Source organism: Mus caroli, unplaced genomic scaffold (assembly GCF_978045245.1).
Source record: "Mus caroli unplaced genomic scaffold, Mus_caroli_1 scaffold_17, whole genome shotgun sequence".
NCBI classification, from domain to species: domain Eukaryota; kingdom Metazoa; phylum Chordata; class Mammalia; order Rodentia; family Muridae; genus Mus; species Mus caroli.
Window position 1 is genome coordinate 46704708 of NW_028227272.1, and position 12500 is coordinate 46717207.

A 12500-nucleotide genomic window follows, 5' to 3' on the forward strand; every position below is an offset into this window, starting at 1 on the left:
CTGTGTTTGTGCTTATGTGTGCATGTGGGTGTACATGCATGTGTATGCACATATGTGAGTGTCCTGACTTAAAATGAAATGTAATATTGTGCCAAATGTATGGCTTAAGCTCTGTACTTTACTAAGATTCTAAACTTGGGCAAATTTCCAAGCTTCTTGGGAAATGTGATTAAAAGTTAAATGCAAACATAGAAAATGTTTACTATATGCTGGCTAAAAGCATTATAGTGTTTCCCAAGCATCTCTGATTTGTAAGTTTCATCATGACAGGGATAATTGTCTATTTTTTAACATTTCTCATATTATAAAACAAAGTATTGAATAAATGATTTAATAAATGAATATACTATAAGCTTATTTTTAATTTTTAAGTTAAAATATAATTATATTAATTAGCTCCATTTACTTTTCTTCCTCCAACTCCTCCCATGCCTCTCCTCCTTAGCTCCATCTCAAATCTTTGGCCTTTTCTTCCTTTGTTATTATTGATACACAAACACACACACACACACACAGGTGCAAAACTATAAATAGAACCACATTCTTTATGCTGCTTGTATATAAAATACATTAGAGATAGCCACTTACTATTGCATAGCCAATAAGGGAGCTTCTCCTTGGAGAAAGACTTCATCTCTCAGCATCCCTTAGCTCCCAGTAACTCTTTGTGTAGGGGTAGAGGACTGTTAGATTTTCCCCTCCCACTTTAGCACATCTATGGGTGTTGTCCTTATTTGGGTCTCATTTGGGTAGCTATATTGAAGTATTATGGATGACACTTTCCTGTCATTTCTAGAAAACATTCACAACAGACTTCTGGTCCTCTGGCTCTTACAGTGTCTGTGTCTTCTGTTCTGCAATGTTACCTCTCTGCCTTAGGTGCAGGAGTTATGTTCTAGTTTATCCACAGGGTCAGGTACTCTGATCAGGTGGCTCTCTGCACTTTTGCTGTGATTTTCTGTAATGATCTCTGTCTGTTGTGAAGAAAAACTTCTTCAGTGAGGGTTGGGAACTACAGTTGTCTGAAGATAAGTACTTAGAATGCGGTTGAAATGTATGCTACTTTAGTAAGTTTTCCTAACAGCAGTGGCTTCACTAGACCCAGATAGTTTGCTAGGTTTCCAGTGTCAGGCATGACTCCTTTCCTGGTGTGTGGACATTAAATCCAATTAGAGAGCTGTTAGTTACTGACACGATATGAGTGCCACTCTTACAGTTTTTAGGGACATCTTGCCTTGTTGGCCATTTTTGTGGGTCACAGTCTTCACAGCTGGATAGCTATTGATTAACTATTGTAATAATTATAACTATTGAGTCTTTCCTCTCCTGGGAATAAACAAACATTCTTCCTCTTATATTCCCTCCTCACATTCTTGCCTTCAGCCTTGGCTTCCCTCCCCCTCCTTTAATTAAAATCCCCCATTTCCCCTTTTCACTCTGAATTAGGGGTATTTTTATTGATCGATTGAAATTCTTGGTTTTTTCTTTTTGATTTTTTTAATTGGATTTTTAAATTTACTTTTTAAATGTTATCCCCTTTCCCGGTTTCCCTCCCTCCTGGAAACTCTCTGTCACATCCTCCCTCCCCCTGCTTCTATAAGTGTGTTCCTCTCCCCACCCACCCACCCACCCACTTGCACCTACCCATCCTTGATTCCACAACACTGGGGGATCAAGCCTTCATTGTACTAAGGACCTCTCCTCCCATTGATGCATGACAAGGCCATCCTCTGCTACATATGCAGCTGAAGCCATGTGTACTCCTTGGTTGATGGCTTAGTCCCTGGGAGTTCTAGGGAGTCTGATTGGTGGATGTTGTTGTTCTTCCTATGGGGTTGCAAACCCCTCAACTCCTTCAGTCCTTTCTCTAACTCTTCTATTGAGGACCCCATGCTCAGTCCAATGGTTGGCTGCTAACATCCACCTCTGTATTTGTAAGGCTCTGGCAGGGCCTCTCAGGAAACAGTCATACCAGTCTCTTTTCAGCATGCACTTCTTGGCATCCACAATAGTGTCTGGGTTTGGTAACTGTATATGGGATGAATCCCCAGGCGGGACGGTCTCTGGGTGGCCTTTCCTTCAGTCTCTGCTCAACACTTTATCTCCATATTTACTCCTGTTAGTATTTTGTTCTCCTTCTAAGAAAGACTGAAGCACCCACACTTTGGTCTTCCTTCTTCATGAGCTTCATGTGGTCTATGAATTGTATCCTAGTTATTTGGAGCTTTGGGGCTAATATCCAATTATCAGTGAGTACATACCATGTGTGTTCTTTTGCAATTGGGTTACCTCACTCAGGGTGATATTTTCTTTCTTTCTTTCTTTCTTTCTTTCTTTCTTTCTTTCTTTCTTTCTTTCCTTCTTTCTTTTTTTTTGATGGCCTTTATATTTGTCTAAACAGACTCCATACATGAAGAAATAGTTCTTTTTTATTAGATATTTTCTTCATTTACATTTCAAATGCTATCCTGAAAGTCCCCTATACCCTCTCCCCCTGCTCCCCAACCCATCCACTCCTGCTAGAACTATTTTCTAGTTCTAGCCATTTGCCTAAAAATTTCATGAATTCATCATTTTTAATGAGTAGTACTCCATTGTATAAATGTACCACATTTTCTGTGTCCATTCCTCTGTTTAGGGACATCTGGGTTCTTTCCAGCTTCTGGCTACTATAAATAAGGCTGCTATGATCACAGTAGAGCTGATATCAAAACCACACAAAGACCTTACAAAGGAGAACTTCATACCAATCTCCCCTAGGAACATTTATGCAAAACTACTCAATAAAATTCTTGCCAACCAAATCCAAGAACACATCAAAATGACCATTCACCAGGATCAAGTAGGCTTCATCCCAGAGATGCAGGGATGGCTCAATATACAGAAATTCATCAACATAATCCACTACAAAAACAAACTCAAAGAAAAAAGCCACATGATCATTTCATTAGATGCTGAAAAAGGATTTGACAAAACTCAGCATCCCTCCATGTTGGAAAGATCAGGAATTCAAGGCCCATACCTAAACATAGTAAAAGCAATATACAGCAAACCAGTAGTCAACATCAAAGTTAATGGAGAGAAACTTGAAGCAATCCTACTAAAATCAGGGACTAGATAAGGCTGCCCACTCTCTCCCTGTCTATTCAACATGGTACTTGAAGTTCTAGCTAGGGGAATTAGACAACAAAAGGGGTTCAAAGGGATACAAATTGGAAAGGAAGAAGTCAAACTATCACTATTTGCAGATGATACAATTGTATACTTAAGTCATCCTAAACATTCCACCAGAGAACTCCTAAAGCTGATAAACAACCACAGCAAATTAGCTGGATATAAAATTAACTCAAACAAATCACAATAGTCACAAACAATATTACATACCTTGGTGTGACTCTAACCAAGCAAGTGAAAGATTTGTATGATAAGAATTTCAAGTCTTTGAAGAAGATCTCAGAAGATGGAAAGATCTGCCATCTCACGGATAGGCAGGAATAATAGTAAAAATGGCCATCTTGCTGAAAGCAATCTACAGATTCAATACAATCCCCATAAAAATTTACAGATCAATTCTTCATAGAGTTAGAAAGTATTTTGCAAATTCATTCGGAATAACAAAAAACCCAGGATAGTGAAAACTATTCTCAACAATAAAAGAACTTCTTGGGGAATCATAATCCCTGACCTCAAGCTGTATTACAGAGCATTAGTGATAAAAAATTGCAAGGTATAGGTACAGAGACAGGCAGGTAGATAGTGGAATAGAATTGAAGACCCAGAAATGAACCCACACACCTATGGGCACTTGATCTTTGACAAAGGAACTAAAACCATCCAGTGGAAAAAAGAACGCATTTTTAACAAATAGTGCTGGTTCAACTGGTGATCAGCATGTAGAAAAGTGCAGATCAATCCATTCGTATCTCCTTGTACAAAGCTCAAGTCCAAGTGAATCAAGGACCTCCACATAAAACCCGATGCACTGAAACTAATAGAAAAGAAAGTGGGGAAGAGTCTTGAGCACATGGGCACAGAGAAAAAAACGTTTTTGGTTGGGAGACTATTAATGATTGCTTCTATTTCTTTAGAGGATATGGGACTGTTTAGATGTTTTAACTTTGGCACCTTGTATGTGTCTAGAAAATGGTGCATTTCGTCCAGATTTTCCAATTTAGTTGAGTATAAACTTTTGTAGTAGGATCCGATGGGTTTTTTTTTAATTTACTTTTTCCATTGTTATGTCTCCTTTTTCATTTCTGATTTTATTAATTTGGATACTTTCTCTGTGTCCTCTGGTTAGTCTGGCTAAGGGTTTATCTATCCTGTTGATTTTGGTAAAGAATCATCTCCTGGTTTGTTGATTCCTTGTATAGTTCTTTTATTTCCACTTGGTTGTTTTCAGCCCTGAGTTTGACTCTTTCCTGCCATCTACTCCTCTTAGGTATGTTTGCTTCTTTTGTTCTAGAGCTTTAGGTGTGCTGTCAAGCTCCTCGTGATGTTCTCTCCAGTTTCTTTTTGGAGGCACTCAGAGCTGTGAGTTTTCTTCTTACCACTGCTTTCATTGTGTCCCATCATTTTCAGTATGATGTGTCTTCATTTTCATTAAATTCTTTAAAAAAGTCCTTAATTTCTTTATTTTTCCCTTGACCAAGTTATCATTGAGTAGAGCGTTGTTCAGCTTCCATGTGTATTTGTGTTTTCTGCTGTTTTTGTAGGAATTTAAGACCAGCCTTAATCTGTGGTGATCTGATAGGATGCATGGGATTATTTTAGTCTTCTTGTATCTGTTGAGGCCTGTTTTGTGGCCAATTTTTGTGGTCAGTTTTGGAGATGATACCATGAGGTGCTGAGAAGAAAGTATATTCGTTTGTTTTAGGATGAAATGCTCTATAAATATCTGTTAGATACATTTGGTTCATAATTTCTGTTAGTTTTACTGTGTCTAAATTTAGTTTCTGTTTCCATGATCCATCCATAGCTGAGAGTGGGTTGTTAAAGTCTGCCACTATTATTGTGTGGGGTGCGATGTGTACTTTGAGCTTTAGTAAAGTTTCTTTTATATGTGCCCTTGCATTTGAAGCATAGATGTTCAGAATTGAGAGTTTATCTTGGTAGATTTTTCTTTGACCAGTATGAAGTGTCCTTCCTTATCCTTTTTGATAACTTTAGGTTGAAAGTCGATGCTATTCCATATTAGAATGGCTACTCCTGGTTGTTTCTTGGGAACATTTGCTTGGAAAACTGTTTCCCAGCCTTTTACTCTGAGGTAGTGTCTGTCATTGTCACTGAGGTAGGTTTCCTGTATGCAGGAAAATGCTGGGTCCTGTTTACATATCTAGTCTGTTAGTTACTCTGTGTCTTATTGGGGGAATTGAGTCCATTGATGTTAAGAGATCTTAAGAAAAAGTGATTGTTACTCCCTGTTATTTTTGTTGTTAGAGGTGGAATTATGTTTGTGTGCCTATCTTCTTTTTGGTTTATTGGAATATTACTTTCTTGCTTTTTCTAGAGTGTAGTTTCCCTCCTTTTGCTGGTGTTTTCCATTTGTAGGGCGGAATTTGTGGAAAGATATTGTGTAAATTTGGTTTTGCCGTGGCATATCTTGGTTTCTCCATCTATGGTAATTGAGAGTTTTGCTGGGTTTTGTAGCCTGGGCTGGCATTTGTGTTCTGTTAGGGTCTGTATAGACAACTGCCCAGGATCTTCTAGCTTTCATAGTCTCTGATGAGAAGTCTGGTGTAATTCTGATAGGTCTGCCTTTATATGTTATTTGACCTTTTTCCCTTACTGTTTTTAATATTATTTCTTTTTTAATGCATTTGGTGTTTTGAGTATCATGTGTCTGGAGGAATTTCTTTTCTGGTCCAGTTTATTTGGAGTCCTGTAGGCTTCCTGTATGTTCGTGGGCATTTCTTTCTTTAGGTTAGGGAAGTTTTCTTCTATAATTTTGTTGAAGATATTTAATGGCCCTTTAAGTTGATAATTTTCACTCTCTTCTATATCTATTATGCTTAGGTTTAGTCTTCTCATTGTATCCTGGATTTCCTAGATGTTTGGGGTTAGGAGCATTTTGCATTTTGAATTTTCTTTGACTGTTGTGTCAGTGTTTTCTATGGTATCTTCTGCCCTTGAGATTCTCTCTTCTATCTCTTGTATTCTGTTTGGTGATGCTTGCATCTATGACTTCTGATCTCTTCCCTAGGTTTTCTAATTCCAGGATTGTCTCCCTTAGTGATTTCTTTATTGTTTCTATTTCCATTTTTAGATCTTGGATGGTTTTGTTCATTTCATTTGCTTGTTTGATTGTGTTTTCCTGTAATTCTTTAAGGGATTTTTGTGTTTCTTCTTTATGGGCTTCTACCTGTTTACCTGTATTCTCCTTTATTTCTTTAAGGGAGTTATTTATGTCCTTCTTAAAGTCCTCTATCATCGTCATTACAAGTGACTTTAGATCCGAGTCTTGCTTTTCCTATGTGATGGTGTATCCAGGGATTACTATGGTGGGAGAATTGGGTTCTGATGATGCCAAGTAGCCTTTGTTTCTGTTGCTTATGTTCTTATGCTTGCCTCCCGCCATCTGATTATCTCTAGTGCTCCCTGCCCTCACTATATCTGACTGGAGCGTGTCCTTCCTGTAATCCTGGTTGAATCAGGACAACTCAGAGTCCAGCTGTCTCTGTGATCCTGAGATTTTGGGCATGTCAGAGTTCCTGGGAGTCAAGCTGCCTCTGAGACCCTGAGATCCTTGTGTAACCAAGCTCCTGGGATCCTGTGATCCTGGGATCTTGTGATCCTGGACGTACTAGTGTGCCTGAGAGTGGAGCCCCCTCTGGGGGCTGTGGGGTTGGTTGCCAAGTTTGCACCCAAGGTAAACCAGGTCAGACCGGAAGGAACCCAAGGCACTGGTAACTTAGGCAGGAGCCAGATTTCCAGGAGCTTGAGGGAATGCCTACTGTGTCATGTGGGTCAATTATCACCATTTTTGGGGTTCAGACCTCAGCTCAACTGGAGACCAGCATGCAATTCCTCAGAGATCTTGTGATCCTGGGCGTGCTAGTGTGCCTGGGATTTGGAGCCTCCTCTGGGGGCTGTGGGGTTGGTTGCCAAGTTTGTGCCCAAGATAAACCAGGTCAGACCGGAAGGAACCCAAGCCACTGGTCAGGTGGGGTTCCTGTGTCCCTGGATCCTGCTGGTCAGAGTTACTCCTGGTGGTATTGAAACAGGTGTTGTGTCCTCCTCACCCATGATCCTAATGAGCAATTAAAATTTTATAGGATAAAATTAAAATTATATAGGATTTGTGTTGTTTATGTCTATAGATGGATAAATAGTCTGTGAAGGTGGAATTTCCCTTTGAAGAGATAGCTGATATTGAGAAGAACAAAAGTATCTTAAATTTGCCTTTGCCACTAATTTAATTTGTCACTGAAATTAGGACATATGAAGAAGGGTTTTCCTCCTCCTATATCTGAGCTTATCAATTATTTATATATTAGCTCATTTGGCAAAGATTGCATAATATATATCCTTTGGAATTAAAACTGTGTGACATTTTCACTGGAGGAAGAAGTCTAAGTGCCAGGTGTTTGTGGATGGTCAACCATGAAGTACTAATGAGACAGGAAAACCCTTTTCATATTTTGAGAAACCTGGCAGGCTTATCATATTGCCCACTAAAGCCATCTGCCTGGCACAGCTGTGACTGACTCCAGCTTCTAATGGCTCAGGCTGTTCCTCCCCAAGACAGAATTGCAGTGTAGGTTAGTAATATAGATTTAAGATCTTATATTTAATGCAGCAGGTGGGCTCACAACACAATAGAGATACCCTTTCAGTAAACTTGCTGGTCTGCATAGTGTCAAGAAAACTAGTGCACCAAACGTGTGTATGGCTGCAAACCTGGGAAGGTATGGGTGACAGCTAGCTATCTTTACTCGTGACCTGGGAAGGTATGGGTAACAGCTATCTTTACTCGTAACTTTCAAGCAGTGGATGCTTCCATCATTATTCTGTATCTTCTCACACTGCCTTTTTTTATTGAGAGACTCAGTGTCCTATTTTAGTAATTACTGACCTGTTTATTATCCACCTCATCTCCAGAATACACACACCTCTATAGCAGGAGTTCATTACTGCCTTTTTGAAAACCTGTGCCTGGTGGGTGGCAGTTACTCAGTAATCAATAATACTGAATGAACACGTGCTAAGTGTATAATATATATATATGGAATTTTGTAAGCAAGGTGTGATTTAGTCTTCATAGAGAAAAGATCTTTTCAATGGTATTTGTTGCTTCTCTGTACTATGTATGAAACACAGAAAGGTGCGTGTGTGTGTGTGTGTGTGTGTGGGTGTGTGTGTGTTCCTTTCACTAAATAAAATGAAGCCTAGACCCTCAATATGCACTAAGTAGCACAATTCTAGGATTTGGAAACCTGACAGTGTTCTCCTGGCTTTTGGTAAGATGAAGCAAGAAGAAAGGCAATGAGAAGGACATGTCAGGGGTCATGTTCTCAATAAGTAAGTAGTCAGTGGGGACAGAAGGGAGATGCTCGTTCCATTAGAACAGTGGTGACGAAATGAAGGGGCAGAGAAAGGAGTCGAGTTGCAATACGTGGTAGACATCCTGGGGAGGAGCCCTGGCACAAGCCTTCCACCTGGCTGAGTCCCAGGCGGCAGGCTGCCCTATGCCTTGCTCCAGGGTGAGACAGCCTGGGATGCAGACAGCAGCAGGCCATCTGCTGCTCACATTCCCTGCAGCTTGGTAAGCCCTTCCCTGAGAGAGAACCTGGTGACCCATCTTCTTTAATACCACAATATATTGAAGGCTGCACCTGCTAACTAGAAGAATATGTATGGAATTACTATCCTCCTGTGGGCTTAACTTGTAAAGGGCTGCCTAAGCAAATCACAGCACAGCAGGTATGCCTCAAGTACTGAAGGAAGCGAAGGCTCTTCCTGTGGGTGGTTAATGCTGACAGTTGATTTGTTTAGGAGAAGGTGTGCTGCTCTGAGATTTAACACAGTGTCTTGAAGGCCGTTCTTCCTGTCTAAGCTTCCCACATAGCTTCCTTACCCCTGATTGTGAACTTGCCAGGCATACTTCTCAGGGAACAGCCACAATTGATATCTGGTTTTCCCAAATTTCATCTGTAGATTAATTACCTGAATTTTGGGATACCTTTTCTTAGAAGAAGAACCTTATGAATGGTATTTGGCCTTAAGGCTGGACCACAGATTTCCACATTCTCTAATTTTAGAGTGTTCTTGAGTCTGAGATTTCACTAAACTCATCTAATGGTCCTCCAATGCTCAGTTGAAGTTTTGAGGACTGGGCAGCACCTGTTGAAGGTGTGGAAGGTGAAGGACCTGCAGAGATGAGAGCGGGCAGACATAAGGAGGACAGGTTCTCGTGACAAGGTGTCAATGAGGTTTGCTGGTCATTCTGTTTCCACATCACATTTGTCATTGGGGAAACTGCCAGTGCATTCATGGTGGCTTTGCTGGCCACCCCCCTTCCTTGTGCAGCCTCAGAATCCCAGCCCCAGTGTCCTGTCTGCATAATGCAGATGTGGCACTCCAACCCAGTGAAAAGGATGTAAGCAGTGGCTGTGCGCTAGGCTCTGTTCTATTTTTAACTGCCCATCACTTCGTTTCAAACATGCCATAGATACTATTCTTCCTTGAGTTGCTAAATTTGAAGTTTTAGAAACCCAATCCCTAGTTATGCAGCATAAAACCAAGTCTCTCAAAAGCCTTAAACACAATTGATTTTTAATTACTTAGCAAGAGAAGATAAAAAGAAAGCAAGGAAGAAAGGAAGAAAGAAACACTCTCATTATACCAAGAATAAGCAACTTTTTAGCTTAAAAAGCAAAAGCTGAATGGAGGTGAAACTGAGGCCTTAGAATGCAGACTGCACTTTAGGTTTATAGACGGTCATCCAGGCAGGACTGCTGTGTTGTAATCAAAACAAGGATGGGATGGTTTGCCTACTAAATGCCATAATTTGAATTTTCTTTATTTTACTTCACCTTATACCTTCCTTCTCAATGAAATGTCCTTTCTGAGTAGTCTGGGGGAAGCCCTGCTTTACAGCACAGTAGCCTACCCTCCATTCTGTTTCCAGCTTAAACGAGCCTTTTCTCCCCTTTCCCAACCATTGGTTTGCGTGGTAGGGCTGTCTGTGTTGTAAGCGAAGTCTCTGGTTGGTATTTTGCCAGAGCAAGGATTAAAATGCCCCCCATTTGACTGCAGTGGGACATTGTGACTAAGTAAATGCTTTTATTTCTCTGGCAGCTAACCTGTACCACCCCATCAGTTTTCCATCCACGGGGAGAATAGGGAATGTAGGCTGGAGAAGAAAAGATGAGCTGCTCGCTCAGAGAAGGCTCCAAAGGCAGATCTTGCTGGGTGTGAAAGCCTGTTCGCTTGATCTTTAGTTAGCTTTTGAATCCACACTTGAATAGACATCCTTATTTCCATCTTGGCCCTTGCAGACATAGCAAGGAGATGGAACAAGGACTTTCCAAGGTCCCTGCTCAGCTCCAAGCCCAGGCCTTAAAGGTAGATGCAATGCCGGAAATAGCCTTTGATGAAAGTTCTGACTGTGTATGCTCTAGCCACAGGACCCTAGAAGTTAATTAACCTCTCCTTGATGCTGCTTTCTTATCTCTAATGTGGGGACACAATTCCTCCCAGGCTTCTTTTGAGATTAATATAACCTAACTTGTGGACAGTCTGCACCTGACATCCTGCTGGCAGAGAGTATGTGCTTGCTGTAGTTCTTATTTTGTAGAATGTTCACCTTTCCTAAAGGCTGGAATCAGTTACTGCATTTGGGTTCCCAGCAGGAAAACTAAAATGGCGTAGATACAAACAGCTCTTTAGCTTGCCGTCGCCTTGATGAGACATCCATACAGTAAGCTTGCATTTTAGGGTAAACTGGGAAACCCTGGTTACACCATAGCTTTACTTTCAAAATCTGATCTCTCCTCCAGAACTGACACAGGAGAATTTAATGAAGAACAATGTGTTTGTTTTTCAGGTATCATTTTCAAACTGTCCGTATATAAATGGGCAGGTTCTGTTTCCTGACTCAACACTAGGAGTAAATATAAATGGTATGATTAGGTGTCTTAAATGGGCATCCATAAAATGAATGTTTGCAGTCTTCTGCCCCTCTTCCTGACTTACTCCTAGAATACTAGTGTATCTGACTGATGCCTTTCCCCAAGACAGCAGTGTGGTAACCGTGACAGTGGCTGCTATGTGTTTCATTTCCCTCCTTTCAGCTGTGCTGCAAGGCCATGTTCTCTATAACCTGTCTGAATCTTACAGCAGACTTTAATGGTCTTCCATACTTATCTTCTGCTCCACCCCTGCCCTTTTCCAAAATATTGTCACCCCGCCCCTGTATTTGAATACCAATGCATGGTTTTTGTAAGATTATCCTGGTTTCAATCACTTTTGAGACCTTTTTCTGCCTACAAGTGTATGTACATGGTTGTGAAGCACTAAGGTTTTGATGAGACTTCAGTGTGCAGTCAGTAACTGCCCTTCATGCACCTAACCTTGTGTTTTTCACAAACTGTTATGAGTCAAGGTAAGCCTGCTCTTTCCTTGGCTTTCCAGTTTGTATAACTCTGTTACTCTGCCCTACCCCCTCTCTGTGTGTGTAGATGTTCTTCTTTATATATTTCTCTTTGCCTCTTCTCTGTCTCGTTGTGTGTGTGTGTGTGTGTGTGTGTGTGTGTTCTTCTTTATGTATTTTGTGTGTGTGTGTTGGGGATTGCATGTGTTTACCCATGTCTGCAGAGGATAACCTAGGCTGTCATTCTTCACATGCTATGTTGGTTTTTACAGTAAGATCTGCTATTGTTAACTCACAGGCAAGCTAAGTGGGTTGTGCAGTGACTGACTTCATCCATCTCTGCCTCCTTGGTGCTGAGAGCATGCCACCATGCCACCGTGCCTGGCCTTTGTTATCTGGCATCTGGAGAGTTAAACATTGGTCCTGAGCTTGCAAGGCAAGCCCTTTACAGATAAACCCCAGCCCTGCCATTTATGGGACCCTTTTGACTTAGTCTTTTGTTTCAAGTCATCATATCTACCTGATAAGGTTTAGCTCATCCCTCCTCAGTTATACTTCTCATTAGCTCCACCCTATTCAACTCTGTGCCCATAAACCTACAACAACACGTAGGTCTTTCTGAAGCAGAAGTAGAGTACTTGGTGCAGGGAGGTTTCCGTTGGAATCATTGTTCCCAGGACGAGCACAATATGTGGTGATAGTAGGCACCAAGTAAATATTTATCTGCTAAGTAAATGAAGTCAGCAGACCTTATTCATACTTCTGCCTCTTCCCGGCCACAGGACAAAAGTGACATTTTATGACCTAGATTTTCAGACAGCAGCGTTCTTCTCTCTGGTTCCTACTCACCTTCTCATTGTGATTTTACAAGCTGTGTTCATTCCTATTTCAGTCTTCTGGCTCTCGC

At 40.9% G+C, this 12500-nt stretch overlaps 1 protein-coding gene across 2 annotated transcripts in view; it reads left to right on the forward strand.

Moving 5' to 3' along the window:
* The window catches only part of Ift57 (intraflagellar transport 57), a 59328-nt gene that overhangs the window by 13487 nt on the left and 33341 nt on the right, over positions 1-12500 (forward strand). The window lies entirely within an intron of this gene.